This window comes from Castor canadensis, chromosome 12 (genome assembly GCF_047511655.1).
Source record: "Castor canadensis chromosome 12, mCasCan1.hap1v2, whole genome shotgun sequence".
Taxonomy (NCBI): domain Eukaryota; kingdom Metazoa; phylum Chordata; class Mammalia; order Rodentia; family Castoridae; genus Castor; species Castor canadensis.
In genome coordinates this window covers 75,051,601-75,070,792 of record NC_133397.1, presented here as the reverse complement: position 1 = coordinate 75,070,792, position 19,192 = coordinate 75,051,601, and the positions used below count along the sequence as shown (strand labels likewise).

At 44.0% G+C, this 19,192-nt stretch overlaps 1 protein-coding gene and 1 pseudogene across 1 annotated transcript in view; one reads left to right on the top strand and one right to left on the bottom strand.

Annotated features, from left to right (window-relative positions):
- The window catches only part of Tcf7l1 (transcription factor 7 like 1), a 150,432-nt gene that overhangs the window by 80,310 nt on the left and 50,930 nt on the right, over positions 1–19,192 (bottom strand). The window lies entirely within an intron of this gene.
- On the top strand, positions 1,529–18,702 carry LOC109686170 (cyclin-dependent kinases regulatory subunit 2 pseudogene; annotated as a pseudogene).

Sequence of the window (19,192 nt, the reverse complement as noted above, 5' to 3'; positions counted from 1 at the left end):
TTGGCTCCGATAAATCACCAGGTTCTAGGCACAATGAGGTCATTAAGAAGGCGGCAACTTGTTCCTCTGGTGCCTGGGACCGAGAGAAAGCAAGCAGGTAGCAGCATGGTATGCACCTGCAGGTTCGGCTCAAACATCCTCTTGGAGGCCTTTACTGCTGCTCCGGGCTTGAGCTGCCTTTCTCAGAAATTCAGGTGGTGATGATTCTGTTTGTCACTTCTCACATGATTCTAAGGACTCGTTTTCCTGTTTGTTCCTCTATATTTTAAGCTCTGGAGGGCCAGGACACTATCACATTCTATTTGGTACTCACAGAAGGTGTGGGGAGGGTAATTAACATTGGTCTGATTAATTTCACAACATACACGCATTCTAGAAGCAAAACAAAGCATGGGAAACGTTTGTGGCCTGGTGTGTTTGTCTCTATGTTATTTTACATTCTGGGGCAAAAGGAAGAGGGTAAGATGACTGACTTAACTCAGTGTCACTAATGGCTCACTGGGAGTTGTCTGGAATCCACCATTTCCGAAAACGCTAAGCACAGCAGGGCGCAGGGTTCCCAGATGGCAAGGGGGCTGCTGGGTCTTCACGGGCAACGGAAATGGGCAAATTGCATTTTGCACAGTCACATACCTTCCCAACAGATCCCAACTATTATTTTCGCACCAGTCAAGTCATTCCAGGGTGGAGGAGGGGCAGATAAAGGTGCCTGGAGCCAGGGTGCAGGAGAGGCCCGGCTGGCAGAACCCAGACTCTGTGAGCCTCCTTTCATCCCTTTTCAATAAAATCTGCATTCCCTTTCTCAGAAGGGCGGCCCTGGTCCCCACCTAACACAACTCTGAATGTGGTGGACTCGGTGCCCCCAAAGCCAAGCTCCTCGAGGAAGCTGAACCCAGGCCAGCATTAGCACAAGAAGAGAAAGAGAGATTGTCCCCTTTACATAGCTCAACATTTCATTCTCTTCTGAGGCCTCAAAACCCTAATTTGACCACAAAAACCTGGCCTCTGGTGTTTCTGTTATGAGTATCGGATTCCTTCAGCTGAACTTGGCTGTTCACTGCCTGAACAAATTACATTAACAATACAGAGAAATGTATACAGGGCCTTAAAAACACTGCTGAGTGGGGACCAAAACAAAGACGGTGGTGTCCTAGCAACAAACCTCACCTCCCCACCCCAGCAGCCCTGGGCTCTGCCAGGGATTGTAGGCCATTGAGCTCCTCTCTTCTCTGCAAACAATTAGGGACAGAGAAGTCACAATTACAGATGGGATTTACAGCCAAAGGAGCAATCTATAAATCACCGTGCTCCCACCCCCAGCCATTCCCAGCCAGATAATCAGAGCCAGATGTTCACCACAGCTGCTTCAACGTGGGTACACTGTTGGCCTATGTGACCACGCTCCTGCCCTGAGAACCAGCAGAGGCTCAAGCCAAACAGTCCTGCCAAGCCAGAGGGGGCCTCTGCACCCTGGAGCCCGCCCAACTGTATGAGAAGTTGGGTGGTGTGGGAAATGTTTGTTGGCGCAATGACGGAGGTACAAGACTCTGCCCTGGTGAGGATCTGTGGTTCCTAGAGCTCCTGAAGAGCTGTACAATTTAGTCATGGCGGCAGCAGTGACAAAGAGTACCAGTTAACAATCTCATTCAATACTAGAGCAACAGTGAGACTCTGGTTTAGAGTACTTTCGCATTATTCTCTAGGCGGTCAAAATAGGAAGAGACGCCATTATTTTATTTCTCCGTAGGTGGCTGTATTTTAAAACTGGACTGAACCAAATCAGGTTTTGAGAACCTAGGACCATGAAATAACAAATTCCAACAATGGCAACAGCTAAGTTATTCAAATGCTTCTGGGTTGTTTCTGTTCACAGATCTCCTTTATGCAAGTTTATCTTTATTTTTATTTTTTATCGAGAGATGACATAAAGTGTACACATTTTAAACTTACAGCTCAACTTCTACACATATATAAACTCATGTTGCCACTATTACGTCAAGATATGGCGCATTCTAGAATCCACTCTAGAAGGTTCTTGAATGTACCCTCCCAGTCAACATTCTTCTGCCCACAAGGTAACCTCTATTCTAACTTATATCACCATGGATGGTTTTTACTGTGTCTTCTAAATACTCATCTTATGTGTAGTTTTGGTTACTCTCAGGGTCAAATGAAGACCCCCAAAAGTATCAATGAATAATTAAAGCCTGAGAAAACAAAATTAACCCTGTCTCCCAACATGGGATATGTGAGACTATTTCACAACATTTTTAACTCCTCTTCACAGGACCCTGTTTCTGGTTACTAAGACTGCCCCTGCCCTCAAGGGGCAGAGAACCCCCTTCCCCGGCCATTTGTCTTCGAGCAGCACCCGTAATCGAATCTGGTAGTAACAAGCTATGTTTACCCCACTTGCCACCCATTATCCTTTACATGCTGACAGCCACCATCTTTCACTGCTCAGGAAGTGCAGCGGGGCATGGAGGATGTGCCGAGGCTCTTCACGGGAGGAGGAGGAGGATTAATGGGGCTGGAATGCCTGAGCTCCTTGCAACCAGACCGGCTGCAAAGGCAAAGCACTCCCTCACCATACTTCACACCTTTCATCACCCCAGGTCCTCAGGGGCTAAGTCAGGGGTGTCCAATGGTGAGGACAGCAGTGGGAACAATAAACCAGGGCAAGAGGGGGCCTCCAACTGTCCCTCTACACACAGTGGAGCCCCCCTTCCAGTCTTTACTTTGGAAATCTGGGCAGAAAAGCTGTGTAAGATGGGGGTAGTGGGCCGGAGTTGCAGGACACTTCAGCTGAAATTATACAAACAGGCTGGCACAACAGAAAGCAATCTGAGAAAAGTCAACCCAATCCAGGGTGCCAGGAGGGCAAGGGCAGGTTTTCTTTCCTTGGCTTTCTGCCCACCGTCTTGACCTCCCCTACATCATGGAGGTGCCCACCTTACTGCCTTGGCACCACCTATTTCACTTCCTGGGGTAGTTATTTTTAGCTGCACTTAGCACCTGTTTATTTCCATGGCTTTAAAATTCTAAATATGTTGGCATATTATGACACAGGACACTTCCAAAGGATCTAACGCTATCAGCCGGAAGTGGCAAATCCTTAAGCACTCAAACACTCATCCAAATATTTGTGGGTAATACATAAATACAGTGACCTTACCTTCCAAATAAACATCAGGGCATGGGATTCCTCAAAGGCTATTTTAGGGTTATTCTTCATCTGAGAGACAATCAGAAAGGTACCATTCCATGTGGAAAGAGTGGCGTTATCTTGGTTTGTGGGGATTTGTCTGATTATCTGTGATGAGGACTGCTAGAAAATTCCACAACTTAACATTAGCTACTCCCAAGTGCAACATTTGGAAGTTCGGTAACTACTGGCTCTGCTGCTCCAGTCCACAAAGGAATGGGGTCCATTCACAGCACTACCCCAAAGCTGTGCTCTGACCCCAGCCTATAGGGAAACTTCTCTCCTTCTCTTCGTTGGTCCCTTTAAGCATCTTGTGGGCTGAGCCTCCCCTTGAGTGGCCCCATTTCCCCAGCTTCAGTGCTGCACACCCTCCTACACACATCCCCACCCACTGACTTCTTCCATTCAGACAGATTCTCTTCAGCTGGCCAAGAAGTCTTTATCCTGTTCTAATCCTGGGAGTGGATCTCAAAGCCAGTCCACTTCCAACTCCTCTGATGACACAGGAGGGTCTTCTGACAGTGGCCTTGCTCAGTACACTGTCTCTGTGCTGCAGAAGGCTGGCCCAACCTGGGAGTGACCTCACCCTTTCTCAGGGACTGAAGATGCTGATGGCTACCAAGGCCCAAATCTCACTGGACCAGGAACAACCTTCAGTAGTCATAAAAGACTACATGTGTTTACAATCACTTAATGTGGCCTGCACTTTCCTGCCTCTAAGCTTTTACTTTTGCTGTTCCCCTGCCTGGATGCTCTTCTTCCTTTTACTTTTCAGGTATAATTCAAAAAACATCTCCTCTAAAAAACCCCATCTACCCCAAGCTGTGATGAGTCTGCCTTCCTCCAACCCATGGATCGAACATATGATTGCTTCCTAGGGCTACACTGAGAGTGGTCTTGACAGTAACAGCAGCCATAATGATAATTATTGGTGCTTCCTATGAGCTAGGCCCAGTGCCCAGCGTTTTACAGGGACTAAGTCACTGAATCTCACAAGCAAGCTTAGGAGGTAGGCAGCCCAGCCATCCAGACAGGATAGGTAGCCAGTTCAAGGCCATGCCAGCCGGTAAGTGGTGGGGCTAGGATTTAAATGCAGTCCCACTCTTAGCCCTGTACAACATGGCTCTGTAAAGGGTGGCTGCAGCCCATCTGAGAAGAGCTGCTGTCACCATGCAGAGATTCTAGCCCAGCAATGCTTTTCCTCCCGATTTCTCAAGACAATTAATTAGGGGTTGGACCAGTGGGCACAAGTCACGCCTGCTGTGACACAGCACCCATCTGATGGGCACAACTATGTGGCTTCTCCCCTTTCGTGACTTGGAATTATGCTTTAAATGTTCGTGTTTTCAGACAACCCTCCTGCCTAAATAACAAGGTAAGCGACCATACAGAGCAGGTTCTGTCGTCCATCACATTTTGTGAAACCCTACTCAGCCTCTTGCTCCTCCTAGGAAGGAGGGAAACCCTTCCTGAGTACTGCCTCATTTAATCCTCACGACGACCTGCTGAGGTCACTAATACTTACCTGGTTTTATTTTACACAAATGAGGACCATGAGGTTACAGTCTCTTACCTAAAGTTATAGACTTTAGCAGCAGAGTCACACACACGCCTTTCAACTCACAGAACTGATGTAAGTAACTGTTCCTACACTCCATCTCAGTGGTTCAGACAGGGAAATAGATTCTTAAATTAGTCAGTAAGGGGGCTATTTATGTTTGAAACTCAGTAAATAATGAAGCACTCGATCCCTGGATATCTAAATTCACAGAGTCGGGGCAATGTGGTTTGCTTGAACACCAAACACTGCCCTAGAGATGAGGGCTTCTTCAGCAGTGTTCCCTGAATCCCTACTTCTGTTCCAGAGGTCCAAGACTGAAGATGTCTCTGGGGAACAGAGTCACCTTGCTATGTCGCAGGTGCAGGAGCTGCCTGGGTCCTACTGCTCATTAGCAATGTGACCCTTGGGCAATTCACTCGATTGGTTGCACTTGAGATTCCCTCCTTGTACCTGGAGAAAATGAGGTGATACTGATAGGAGTCACCATCTCACAAGGCTGTTGTTAGGATTCAATTAGTTGAAGTACATCTGAAGAATGATGCCTGACATGTGGCCAGCACTCCAGGAGTGGTGTTATTCTTGTTTGTCATCCCCCATAGAAGGAGGAGTCCCTAACAAAGTGTTGGGAACAACCTGGATGAACCTAGCTGTCCATACTGTCATCTGACCATCCTGCAACAGTCTTGTGAAAACTTCCTCCTCTGGATGAGCCTTGGCTATGCTACACTGTTTATGGTGGGTGTTCATTTGACTATCTCTGAACAGCAATCATTTTACTTGTTCTTTTACAATCTTTATTGTCTTGGCTACTATGCCAATGCAAACCCCAGTCCCCCTTCATAATCTTATGAACTTGTTTGCTAAAAGTCTTTCCTACCTATCAGTGACCCTAATATACCACTGGAGATGCCTGCCAAGGACAGAAACTGTAGAACAGCCCAATCAGGACTGCATTTGGGCTGGGCAGGAGCTAGCATGGGGATGAGGATGCTCTGGTGCATCCTCATAGAGAAGGGGGCAGGCAGGAGGGGGGCCTCTCAGAGAAAGGGGAGAGGCAGAACTGGGGCACTACATGGAGCCAGTAATGGTCATATAGCTAGGAATGTCCCCATGGGGTCTGATACTAGCCTGGGACTGAAGTACTGTTGAATCAACCGTGACCTTGTAAGGATTATGTCTGGTTCCCCCGTCTCTAGAATTTTAAATACATGGAGATCTGACTGCCTTAAATTTCACCAGGAGATGTTCAACTCTCAAATGGGGATCCCTGAAAGAAAAGTGGTAAACAGTTTCCTAATTTGCTGATATTCTGACCTTCTTATCTGGAACCAACCTAGAACTGCTGAGGCAAGCTAAAATTAGGGATAGTTTGGGATTCATAGAAACTCCACATCACACTTCAGATTGACCATGCCGTGGCCCAGAGATACTTGGACCGTGCTCACCTGGCCTGGGGGCCACCCATGCCCCTCCCCACCCACTGATTATTGGATGGGAACCACTTGGTTCTTCCCTTCCTATAGATCAGTGTTAGTTTTAAAAGCACCTAGAGAACAGAAGCACGCTCTCTGCCTCCAGATTCCACCTGTGCCACCATGCTCCCTTTTGTATTTCCCTTCCCTCCCGCTTTTTTTTTTTTTTGTGGTACTGGGGTTTGAACTCAGGGTCTACACCCTGTGCCATGCCACCAATCCTTTTTTGTGATGGTTTTTTTTTTTTGGCAAATAGTCTCACAAACTCTTTGCCTGCTCTGGCTTCAAACCAAGATCCTCCTGATCTCTGTCTCCTTAGTAGCTAGGATTACAGGCATGAGCCACCAGAGCCCTGCTTCCTTCCTTAACTTTTAATAAATTCCATTTACACCCACGTGTTCTGCAATGGACTCTTCCCCGCGGAACACAAAGAATTTGGAACACAAAGAATTTGGAAGTCTTCTGATCATAAGATTCCACCCAGTTGGCAGTACTGCTATGTTAGACTCTCTGGAAATGGGCTGTAAGATACTTTTCTGAGGGAAAAACCATCTCAGAATGTGGGAATGCAGCATAGGTTGTGGGAATGCTCTGTGGAGCATTGCTTCAATTGCCTGGGTACACCCTCATGTCAGCCCTGGAAGTCAGTCCTTTTGTCCCCATGCTGTACCTTCTGGTCCCTGGGAATCTGCATTTCAACAAGCATCTGTGATGATTCAGAAGCAGGAGTTTGCAGACCACACTTTGAATATTACTGTCCTGGCATTTTAGCAGGGTTAAAGCCCCCAAACATCTTCTCTATAGTTTCTAGTCCTTCCTCTGACCCAAGAGGCTCCTCAGGACATTGAGGGTTCAAGCAGCACCTCTTAGGAGCATAAGTGATGGGCACATTGTAGGAAAAGCAGCAGCTTATCAGCAAAGCCTTTCTACCTCCCACAAGTACCCAAAGAGGCCAGGTGCCAGTAGCCTTGGGCATGACTATGTTTGCAGCTTCAGACATAGGAAGGTGGAGAGGTCACTTGGGCTTTCATGTCCTTATGGTCTCTGCACTGGAGACCCCAATAACCTTTCTCTTGGGGTAAAGCTTAAGGAGCTCAAGCTCCTCAAAAGACCTCATTTGCTTTCCTGACTGACAGGCCAGCTGGTCCTGAGGGCCCTCCTGGTGATCAGAAATGATTTCCTTGCTACCTGACTACATACACAGCACTGATCTGTCCCACTTGGAGGAAACGCGTAACAGGGTGTTTTAATGTGACACGTTCCAGATTAAAAGAACTATGTAACTCTGTTGTCCAATGATTTCTGTAATATTCTACAGCAGATGGGGAAGAAAAGGAAAAGTCAAAGACACAGGAATGGGCTGCACCTGCCAAGCCCTGAATATTTTGAAAAGCAACCTTGTTCTTACTGGCTTCCTCAAGATAAAAAATGATCTGAAGATATAAAAAAAATGTGGCCAATAAACTTTTTCTTCTTTTGAAATGTCCCTTCCCCCCAAAAAAAGGCAGTTGCTCTCATTCCAGAGGCCATCATTCACTGAACCTTCTATTCAGCTTTACATGTGTGGCCAAACTAAAACTGCACTGGTGCGGCAAGATCAACACACAACTAGAAGTCACTCTGAAAACATGGAATGGTAAGAATTTGGCTTTTCAGCCATAAATTGGATATGGCTCCTTCCCTGACTTCTTTTAGATCTCAGCTCAAACATCGATTTCTCCTTAAGGCCTTCCCAACCCCCAAGGGATGCCCAGCTGCATCTTTGCCTCTGCTCTCCAACAGTCTTCCTCTGCCTTGTCTTCTTCTGAGCACTCACTGCCTCCTGACAGTGTATAAGGGCTCAATGTCACTCTTCCCCTACAAGGTAAGCAACTCAAGAGCTAGAATGTTTTTCACTGATAGAGGGTCAGCTCTAAAGGGTGCCTAGCATGTCATAGTGCTCAAGTGTTCATTCAGTGAAAGCCCCATTCCATCTGTCCATGTGTGCATCCATCCCCCATACCCTCATCCATCCACTCAACATTTAGTCACAGCTGACCATAAGCAAGACACCAGGATGAACATTTTGTATATGGTGTGGAGCATACACACAGATTTTGTTCTTGGGGTTGATGGGAGATAGCAGGCAAATGCTATCACACAAAGCTATGGGAGCTTAAGGGTGCAATGAGAAAGAAAGGAGGAGGGACCAGTAGGGAATGGGAACATTCTGTTGAGGAAGCGACATGTAAGCAGAGACCTGGGAGCTGAGAGGGAACTACTGTGTTGCGCACATAGCAGATGGTCCCTTGCAATTAAAGTCATGTGACAATCAAGTATCAGTTTTCTCTATAAGATTTATAGAAGACATAGATGACAAGCTTGAAATATTTGCTTCTTCATCAATTACAAAGGAATACTAAATTTAATTACGAAAATATGCATGGAAATCCATCTTTGTTTCTGCATCAATGGGATGCTGCTTACATGTGTCTGAGGAGTAAATGTAGCCCAGATGCTTTTGGTGATAGAATATCACAGTCTCTTACACTCACTGCTCAGAGGCACATTTCTCACCTGGAGGAAGGGGTCAACAGTCATGTTCAGAAGCCAAAACTTAATGTATATTGTCCTCAAAACAAATCCTTTGAAGACTGGATTGTCTCGGTTTTTTTTAACTAGAGAAAAATGTTACCTAGAATTTTGTTTCCTAGTATTAATTTTCTCCTCCTAAAATTATAAGATAAAATATATAATATGAATATAAAACAAATAAAATATAAAATTATAAAAGCATAAAACCACTAACCCATGGACACACAGCCCCACAGAGCCAAGGAGAAGTGCAGCATCTGTCTAGTCAAGAACCAATGAAAAAGCCTTTGGTGACAAAAGGGCCACCTTTTGAGTGGAAGAACTTCCACTGACTGGCCCATACGGTAGACAAGTCATGACACTGTCTTTGGGCCACATGCCCTCATTTGCCACGGGCTTCTGCCCCAAGCCCCTCAAGGCAGGATATAGAAGCCGATCAAGAGAGAGCTAATAGCCCTCAGGGCCTCCACCTGGAACTGTCTCTTTTTTTGTGAGTAATAATGGTTGAGCATGAGTAACAGGTAGACATCATACAAAGAAATGGACTGCCAGTCAATTCCTGGTAATAGGGCCCTGAGGGAAGCATCAGAGTCGATGATAGTTCAATCACTGACTTATTAATTCCTAGATCCAAATAAAGTGATAACATTTAATTTTTATATAATGTCCACAGTTTAAAAAACGTACCAGAGTGGAGAGAACCACTTGGATATTAATATGAATAAATGAGAAAGGATGTGGGCTGAGAAGCACTACTGACGCCTGTCTCTGAGTGCAAGTGTGAACAATCCACAGCACACCGAGCCATCATCTGGGTATTCAACCAGCCGCTGAGGCCCTGCTAACTTCAGCGCTAGTCCTGATCTGCACTGAGAAATAGCAACAGTAAACTACCCTACAGGTAGGCCTTGTGTGATTTTCTTTTTTAAAAAATGTTTATTACGATAATATATATACATTATTTGAAAACAATCTGAAACATTAAGAAAATTTGGAAAATGAAGTTCTCCTAATAGTTTTCTACACACAGAACAAAGAAAAAAAAAAAAAAGACAACTAAGTAATACCCTTACAAATTTGTTTTTCTGATCATTTATAATAGTTAGAAAACCCAAAAAATGAGATATAATTTCTGCTCACTGGGTTAATTTACATTTTAAAACACTTTTGGCTTCTTTTTTTGTTGGTACTAGAGTTTGAACTCAGGGCCTCACTTGCTAGGCAGGCACTCTACCACTTAAGCCACCACACCAGCCGTAAATTACATTTTAGAAAATCAGTGATGGAATGGAAAAACCACTGGCATACTGTTCACGGAAATTAATTTCAGAAAGGCTTTTTCGGGTGGCATTCTTTAAAAGACTTTATTAAAATCTGAAATGCACATGTATCATTAGACTGAGGAAGTCTGATTCTATTAGGACTCTCTGCTAGGTTGTAGGCACACAGAAATGTAGAAAGGACTTCATTTTTTATATTAATCAACATGAGAATTGTCACAAGGTGCAGCCTACTGTGAATGCAGCTGAGAAGAATGAAGTCGCTCCAAAGGTGTCTCTCAGTGTCCTAGTAAGGGGAGGGAAGGGGCATCTTGTCAAATCTGAATAATATAAACCTCTTTGTTTTAAAAATACACAAAATAATATACAGTCATAGTACATGTACATTTTTCAAATGAACCAGAAGTTCTGGCTGAATAGTTAACAGTGTGGAGTGGCGCTGGGCAGAGAGAAGTCAAGGGAGAACTTTACTCATAATGAATGTCTTGCTATCATCAGCATGCACTCCTCTGTAAGTGTAAAAATTCAACTGCCAGTGGCTCACGCCTGTAATCCTAGCTACTTGGGAGACTGAGATCGGGAGCACAGAGGCTCAAGGCCAGCCCAGACAAATACTTCATGAGACCCCACCTCCAAAATAACCATAGCAAAATGGACTGGAGGTGTGGCTCAAGTGGTAGAGCACCTGCTTTGCAAGCGCAAAGCCCTGAGTTCAAACCTCAGTACCACACACACACACACACACACACCCACACACAAAAGCGTAAAAAAGAATGATGATATAAAAACTCTAATCCAGCTAAAAGCCAGTGGCTCACAACTGTAATCCTAATTACTCAGGAAGCAGAGATCAGGAGGACTATGGTTCCAAGCCAGCCAAGGGAAACAGTTTGAGTACCTTATCTCGAAAAAGTCCAACACAAAACAGGGGTTGTGGAGTGGCTCAAGTGGTAGAGTACCAGCCTAGCAGGTGTGAGGCTCTGATTCAAATCACAGTACCACAAAAAAGAAAGAAAAGGAAAAAAAAACCCTCTAATCCAGTCGATGTGCATTTGAGTGTGGCATAAGAGAGGGAGGGACCCAAGCCACCTCTTCTTCTGTATATGCCTGAGCCTATGAGTTGTCTCCCATGCTCCTTTGTTTGTTTGATTTTTTGGTGGCACTGGGGTTTGAACTCAGGGCCTCACACTTGTTAGACAGGTGCTCTTACCACCTGAGCCACTCTGCCACTCTGCCAGCCCTCATATTCCTTTGATCTGCTGTCACATCATTACCAATTGTTCTGGCTGTATGGGATGCTTTAGCATCTTTTTCAAAACGTTTATAAGTATCTTTTAATTTTTTTTAACCTTCTAACTTTTTAATCCATTTGGAATTTATTTTCTCTCACTATTACATTTTCCATTTAGTTTTTAGTCTGATGCATCTGTAAGCTAAACTTGGATTTCAATTACTCTGGCCACTTATCAACCCAAGAATTAAGATATTTAAACATATGACACGGAGTTGGCATTTCATCTGTGATAGGGATATGCAGTTCTGGTCATATTCACTAACGGGGTACACAGTACACACAATACCTTGGAGAAAAGTTGTAGCTTTCCAATATTAGAAATGCTATTAAAATTCAGTGACCACTTAAACTACAGAGAATGTGCTCTAACCTCCATGAGAGTTAGAAGGCACTTTAGGTTTCTCTAGGCCCTCAAGGCCCGTGTTTGTCCCTCCGCTGAAACCTCCTGGTACCTAGAGTGCCTCACAACTGCAGTATGGCGCCGGAGTTCCGAGTCCCACAGCCTGCTCTTCTGTTACATCACCCCGCATAGAATGAAGGTGGACACCCCTTACCTCTTAGAGGTGATGAAACCTACTTCACACTCTACACAGAAATTAATTTAAAGACCTAAAGTGTAAGAACTAAAAATTTAAAACTCTTAGAGGAAATCAGACATAATTTTTCATGACTTAGGATTCTGCAATGGTTCCTTAGATAGGATACCTGAAGCATAAAGGATAACAGCAAAATTAGATAAATTGGACTTCATCAAAATTAAAAGCTTTTGTGCTTCAAAAGAAAAGTAAAAAGACCATGCACAGAAGGGAAGAGTATTTGTAAATCATACATCTGATAAACATCCAGAGCCCAAAGGACACCAAACACTCTTACAACCCACTGACAAAAACACGGCCCAATTTTAAAAGGTCAAAAATCTGAATATACGTTTCTCTTAAAGACATACCAAGCCGGGCACTGTTGACTCACCCCTGTAATCCCAGCTACTTGGAAGGCTGAGATCGGGAGGATGGAGGTTTGAGGCCACCCCAGGCAAATAGTTTGCAAGACCCTATCTCCAAAATAACCAGAGCAAAATGGATTGGAGGTGTGGCTTAAGCAAGAGAATGACTATTTTGCAAGCACAAAGCCCTGAGTTCAAACCCCAGCCCCATCAAAACAATAAATAAAAGAAGACATACCAATGATCAGTAAGCACATAATAAAGTGTTCAAATACTGCAATGATGTACCACTTCACACCAACCAGGATAGATATAATCCAAAGGACAGGCAGTAACAAGTACAGGGGAGGATGTAGAGGAACTGGAACCCTCATACATGACTGGTGGCAATGCAAAATGGTGCATCCGCTTTGGAACAGGGTGGTAGTTCCTCAAAAGGTTAATTATTATATGACACAGTAATCCCACCTCTAGGTATGTACCCAAAATGACAGGAACCTTATACATGAATGCTCAAGGCCACACTGTTCATAATAGCCCAAAAGTGGCAACAAACCAAATGTCTATCAACTGATAAATGGATAAACAAAATGTAGTATATGTGCAATGGAATATTATCCAGTCATTAAAAGGAATGTGTACTGATTCACACTATAGTATGAATAAGCCTTGAAAGTATTATGCTAAGTGAAAGAAGCCAATCACAAAAGGCCACACGTTGTATGATTCCATTTATACAAAGTATCCAAAACAGGCAACTCCACAGAAACAGAAACTAGATTCATGGTTGTCAGGGATCGGAGGGAGGAGATACAGGAGTGGCTACTATTGAATATGGGTTTCTTTGCAGGGTAATGAAAATGTTCTGGAATTAGACAGTGGTGACGGTTACCCAACTCTTTGAATATACTAAAACCACTGAACTGTGCACCTTAATAAATGGGTGAATTTCTGGTTTGTGAAATATAGCTAAACAAATAAGATACACATTTAAGATATGAAGAAAAAAATTATCTTGCATAATATTGCTGGAAATGAGCCTGAATCTTCATATCCAACTGGTAGACCCCAAACAACAGTTCCCACCCGTGGCTGCCCATTGGAATCACTCAGGGAAGCTTTTAAAAACACACAGATGTTTGGCCCTCCTTCCCAGAGATTATGATTTAATTGGTCTGGGGTGGAGTTTGGGGACTGGTATTTTGCAGAAGCTCCCAGTCGATGCTAATGTGCAGTCAGAGCTAAGAACTGTTGCCCTAGAATTTGAGCTCTTAAAAGAGTCCCTGGTGTTGGTTTAGATATCTGTTATTTTACCCTGTCTCATAAACATGAGACAAACAAAACTGTTAATGGCCCCCAGTTTCTGGCTGCTAGAACTCAGGAGAACTGGGATTTTATTTTATTGTCTCTTTCACATTCATTTTTTAAAGAAGACCAGCAGATTGCCATTTTATAGACAAAACAGAGGACAAAATGGTTAACGTGCATACTGAGGTCACTATCCCAAGTCGGGGCAGGGATTGAATTGCAGTTTCATCCTTGGGAATCTAATTTAGCTCTTTTTCTACTTACTCCATCTTCAGCCACCAGGCACATTGGGGACACCCTCTCAGCACAGGTGGTAAGACAGGCAGCACCCTGGCACTGGCAGAAGCGACAGGAAGGCTGGGTGGAGCCTCAGAGTCTGGGATAATTGCAAACTCTCAAATCAATCTTCTGATGTACCAAAAAGCAACCTCCCTCCTCTTCTCTATGTCCCTTCCTACCCTCCTCCCCTCCCAAAAAAACAACCTGCTTTCTTTACAGGGCTAAAAGATGGGGTTTATGTCACCTCTGGTAAGCCACCTTAAAGTGCTCACTTATATGGACCCTCCTCACCTCATTTTCATTATTCCCCCTAAGCTGGCGAAACCCACGTCAGGTCTGCATTAGGCTCCCCATTCATTCAGGAGCCCCAAAGCTGTTTCCAATTGGCAAAGTCACGGCCAAGTGTGGGTTGTTCATTAGTATGTTTGTGGGAGGCTGACCGGGCCTCAACCCAGCTCCTGCCTGTGGGAAATTCTTTCCCAATCAGAGGACCCTCCAGGTCACAGAGACTAGGACCAAGGGAGCCACCACCACCTCCTCTGCTCTGCACCCCTTGCCCTACTCACTGACTTCAGTACACAGGCAGTGGTGTTTGGGTTCTAGCCTTGGTGAGCAATGGCTGTGTGATATTCTCAGCAGTTTGCTGGCTCCCACATCCCACTTTCTCACTTACTCAGCTGTTTCATAACTTGAATTCTAATCTGAGTTTCTTCACAATGTCTCCTTTCACTAAAAGCTAATAAAACCCCAAGCAGGAAATTCAGGAGTAGTGGAGATGCCACGTGACTGTAGCCGAAGGTTGTTGGTCAACTTGATTTGGTTTTCAAGCTTGTCGGCCATCTGGGGCTTCAGTCTCTCACCCACCTTTGCAGCAATAAAGAGGATCTTTGTCTCTTCTTGCGGGGACCCTTTCTGAGGATGCCTGCAAGGCAGTCCTACAAAACATCTCTACATCTGCCACCTCTACTCCTTCCTTGCTTGGCAGGGGGGGCAGGGCACCCGGCTCTGCCCTGCTGAGCTAGCCATCTCTACCAGAGCCAGGGTGACCCACCGCCCAGACCATAGCAGGCTTTCCCAGAGCCTGGTGTCAGACCAGCCATCTGGCCAGGTGAGGCTCTCAGCACTGGCCACTTTGCACCTAGAGACTGCTCAAACTCTCAGCGAGGAAAATTTTTTGTTATAAGCAAAATCTCACATAAAGCTCAACATAAAAATCAGATAACGCGAAGAACAAAAGTGCTTTGCTGAAAGTCTTCATTACAGCTGAGAACTGTCCTGTATTAGACACATGATCTAGTGATTTATTTTTTAATTTTGTTTCGATTTTCAGAAAAGTGAAAAAAAATCTTGGTTTCCACAGATAAGTGGCAGCAAATGAGAACAGGTTTTTAGTAGACTACTGTTTGATCTTAGGACAATCTTTAGTTAAATCAGTGTTTGCTAATCTTTCTTTCATTACTGACCCCAAAGGAGTCTTTGTAGACATTTTGCCTATTTGTACCTACCCACCCCCCCGCAACACACACACAGGAAGACTATGCATCTGTTTATGTACTGGACCCCTTTGAGGCCATGCACCATTGTTAGAATTACACAGAATGCATTAGTTTAATTGATCCAAGGCTTGCAAGAGTGGTAGAAACATTTTGTTTCATAGTAGAATAGTTAAAATGATAATATTAGGACCAACAATGGAAAATTCTCATGCGGTAATTATTTGTCAGATACTGTTCTAAACACTTGTATTTACTCATTTAAGTCATGCAATTTCATTGTTATCTTCTTTTTCTTTTCCTTTTTTCTTCTTTTTGGTGGAGCTGGGACCATGGGCTTCATACAAACTAGGCAAGTGATCTACCACTAAGTGATCTACCACATCCCAACGCTGTTAGCAGGGATCTGAGGCTCAAAGGTTAGATGACTTGCTCAAGGTCACACGGAGACATGCAGCTCCATCATGTCCAGTTAGTTCATGCCTGAATCACTAGGCAACAATAGACATCTGCTTGTGTTTCCTTATCACAAGTACAAAAAGCTGGCAGACGCACCCAAAACTGTAATAGGCACACAATGAGCTGTGATGACACCCTGAGCCGAGCCCACCAAGGGCAAGTGTGACCATCTGGATAATGTACAAAAAGAGACAGATGTGTGCCTCAACATTTAACAAAACTGATGCCTGACTACAACTGCCTAACTGGTACCACATTTACAAAACATTCCAGTAGAGACAGAGAGGCAAGGGGCTCACTTCATGCCCCAACATCAGTCACCCTAGCTGTGCAGTCTGCACACTGGCGGTCTGCAGTATGTTGACATGTTATACTTAATCAGGCATTTTTACTTTTGTTTCTCATATTTAAAGGTGGAGAATAGGATTTTTACAGAATAATCAATTTCAACATTTGAGAAACCCCCAAAGCAGTGAAACCACAGCAGAAAATCAGAATCACTGCCGACAGCCCAGGACTCTTGGCTTGGGCAGTGCCAGCTTCTGCAGGGCATCCCATCCCACCCCCAATCTTCTGTCCATATCCCCAATTTACCATAATTAAAAAAAAAAAAACCTGTCTTTAGAAGTCCATATTTTTAAAAGTTAACTTGAAAGTTAAATTACTACTTTTCCATTTCTGAGAATCTATCCAACAGAAATACCACATTTGTGCACATTTATATGTACAAGTATGCTCAGAAAGCAAACACCCTAAAAGTTCATCACCAGAGAGTTGCTGAATAAGCCAGGGTCCAGCCTGGGAATATTACGCAACCTTTAAGAACAATCAGGGACCATCTATATGGAGCTCAAATAAATAATACACTACTAGGGAGACACCTGGCCTCTGACATCTGAACTCTCATCATGAGTTTAGGAATCTTTGCCTGCTGATGAGGCATGGTAAGAGGCAGGGTCCACTTCCTACTCCAGTAGCTAAAGATGCCAGCAACATAAACAACACAGGGTCGTCATCACTAGTTTTGTGACAATCATGACCATGGTCTAGGCTGCTGCCTGCTTTCATAGATTGAAGCCACAGCCTACCCAGTAAGTCTGCGAACCACACCAGCAGCCTTCAATGAAATCTCTTTTCTGCTGATCTCAAGTAAGCTAACAAGTATTGTTTGTATCTAAGGACTTTACAGATAAAAATTATTCAGAGTTGGACTCTTCTTATAGCTTTTTTAAAAAAAAGAAAACCAGCAGCTGGGCATGGTGGTACATGCCTGTAATTCTAGCACTTAAGAGCTGGCAAGAAGACAAGTTTTAGGCCAGCCTGGACTATGTAGTGAAACCTTGTTTAAAAAAAAGAAGAAGAGAGGGAAGAGGAAGGGAGAGGAAAGAATGGAAACATATATATTGGTAGAGACAGTTAAGGTTTCTTGAGCACTTACAGCTCCAGACTTTTTTTATGTCTTATCTTTACAAGAACCCATCAAGTATGGACAACAGTAAACAGCGGCACAGAAAAGAGTATCCTGCTCAAAGTTAGAAAGTTGGAGGTAGCAGATGTGGTTGGTAAATATGGATGGTGTAGCTCTGAGCACACAGTTGCAACCACTACACTATACATCAAATGCTTTGAAAAAAAGACTAACTATCCACATCTGTTACCTCGTAGATAAGGCTGCTGAGGCTGAAGAAGGCCTCTGGTATGTTCCTTCAGTAAGAACCATTTACGGATTACTTTTAGACAAAGCAGCATTTTGTAGTAATTAAACTCAAATCAGCGTGCTTGCCAACCAAACCCCTTGCAACTGAGGAAGTTTTCTGCTGCCATTGCCCAAGGATTGGAGGAAGAATCAGCTCCAAATCTCACCTCAGTCTACCGTGATGTGGCATGTATGCTGGTTGCTTAAATTATACCACCTACTGACCCTGGGCTCCAGGGCACCTGGAAGGACAGAGTCCACACAACATTCTTCAAGTTCAACTGGTCTTTTATTCACATGATCTCAGTTACATCCACAGGATCTTCCGACTACGCTTTGGGTCTTCCTATTCATCTACCTAATTCTTGGTTTTGTTTGTTTTTGTTTTGTTTTGTTGTTGTTTGAGACAAGGTCTCGCTCTGAAGCCAACTCTGGCCTGGAGAGCCTTCTGCCTCAGCCTTCTGAGTGCTGGGATTACAGATGTATACTGCCACACAGGCTACATATTTCATTCTCCAAGGTCCAAATTAGAGATGCTTCTCCAGGAAGCCTTTCTCTTCATTGCTTGGCTAAGGTAAAAGTTTACAAATTCCCACTTGATAAGGTCCCTGGTGTGTGCCCACATTTCCTGAAGGTTATCTATCCTTTGTGGTGGAAAGATATCATTTTCAAAGAATCTTTCTTATGCAATTTATTCACCCTCTTCTCTCTTCACTCAGAGATCGTTATCCTTCTACTCAAATCCCCATGCTGGGGTCTCAGTCAAGTCATTTCCCTGGCCCAGGGAGGACATGTGGCCCACTGCACCCGTTCTTCATGCTTCTCTTCTTTCTCCCCCCCGTCTGCGCACCGGTAGACTGGCCCACAAGCAGATCTATTACTCGGACAAGTACTTCAACTAGCACTACGAGTACTGGCATGTCATGTTACCCAGAGAACTTTCTAAACAAGTACCCAAAACTCATCTGCACCCAAAACTCATCTGATGTCTAAAGGGGAGTGGAGGAGACTTGGTGTCCAGCAGAGTTTGGGCTGGGTTCATTACATGACTCATGAGCCAGAACCACATATTCTTCTCTTTAGACGACCTCTTCCAAAAGAACAACAAAAATCAAATATGTCTGGGATCGTCAATTAAATCTTTTTCAAATTTAATGTGTGTGTGTATATAAGGTAGTATTCAGTGAATACTTGAAAAATGTACAAATCATTCATCCATACCTGTGCATGAGCACAGCAACAGAGCTCAGTTAAATGCAACTGCAAGTAGGTTACTGTAAGGTGTTAAATTTCTTCTAGACAGTTTTTCTCTTAATGTAAGTGCCTGTTTGACTTTACCTGTTACTTTTGTTAAATAAAGTTTGTATGTTGCATTAAAAAAAAAAATCCCCATACTGGGCTTGGGCTCCCACACCTCCCATAGCTCCTCCCCCATTTTTTCACACTAGCTCTGCTCCCCACTACCACACACAGTGGCCCTAGACACATGATTCTGAAATGCTTTCATACAACAGAAAAGTTGCAAGACTATTAAAATGAACTCTCAGATGCCCTTTCTCAAAATACTCCAAATTTTAGCATTTAATTACATTTGCTTTGTCCTTCACTCTCCACGTACATTTTTCTGT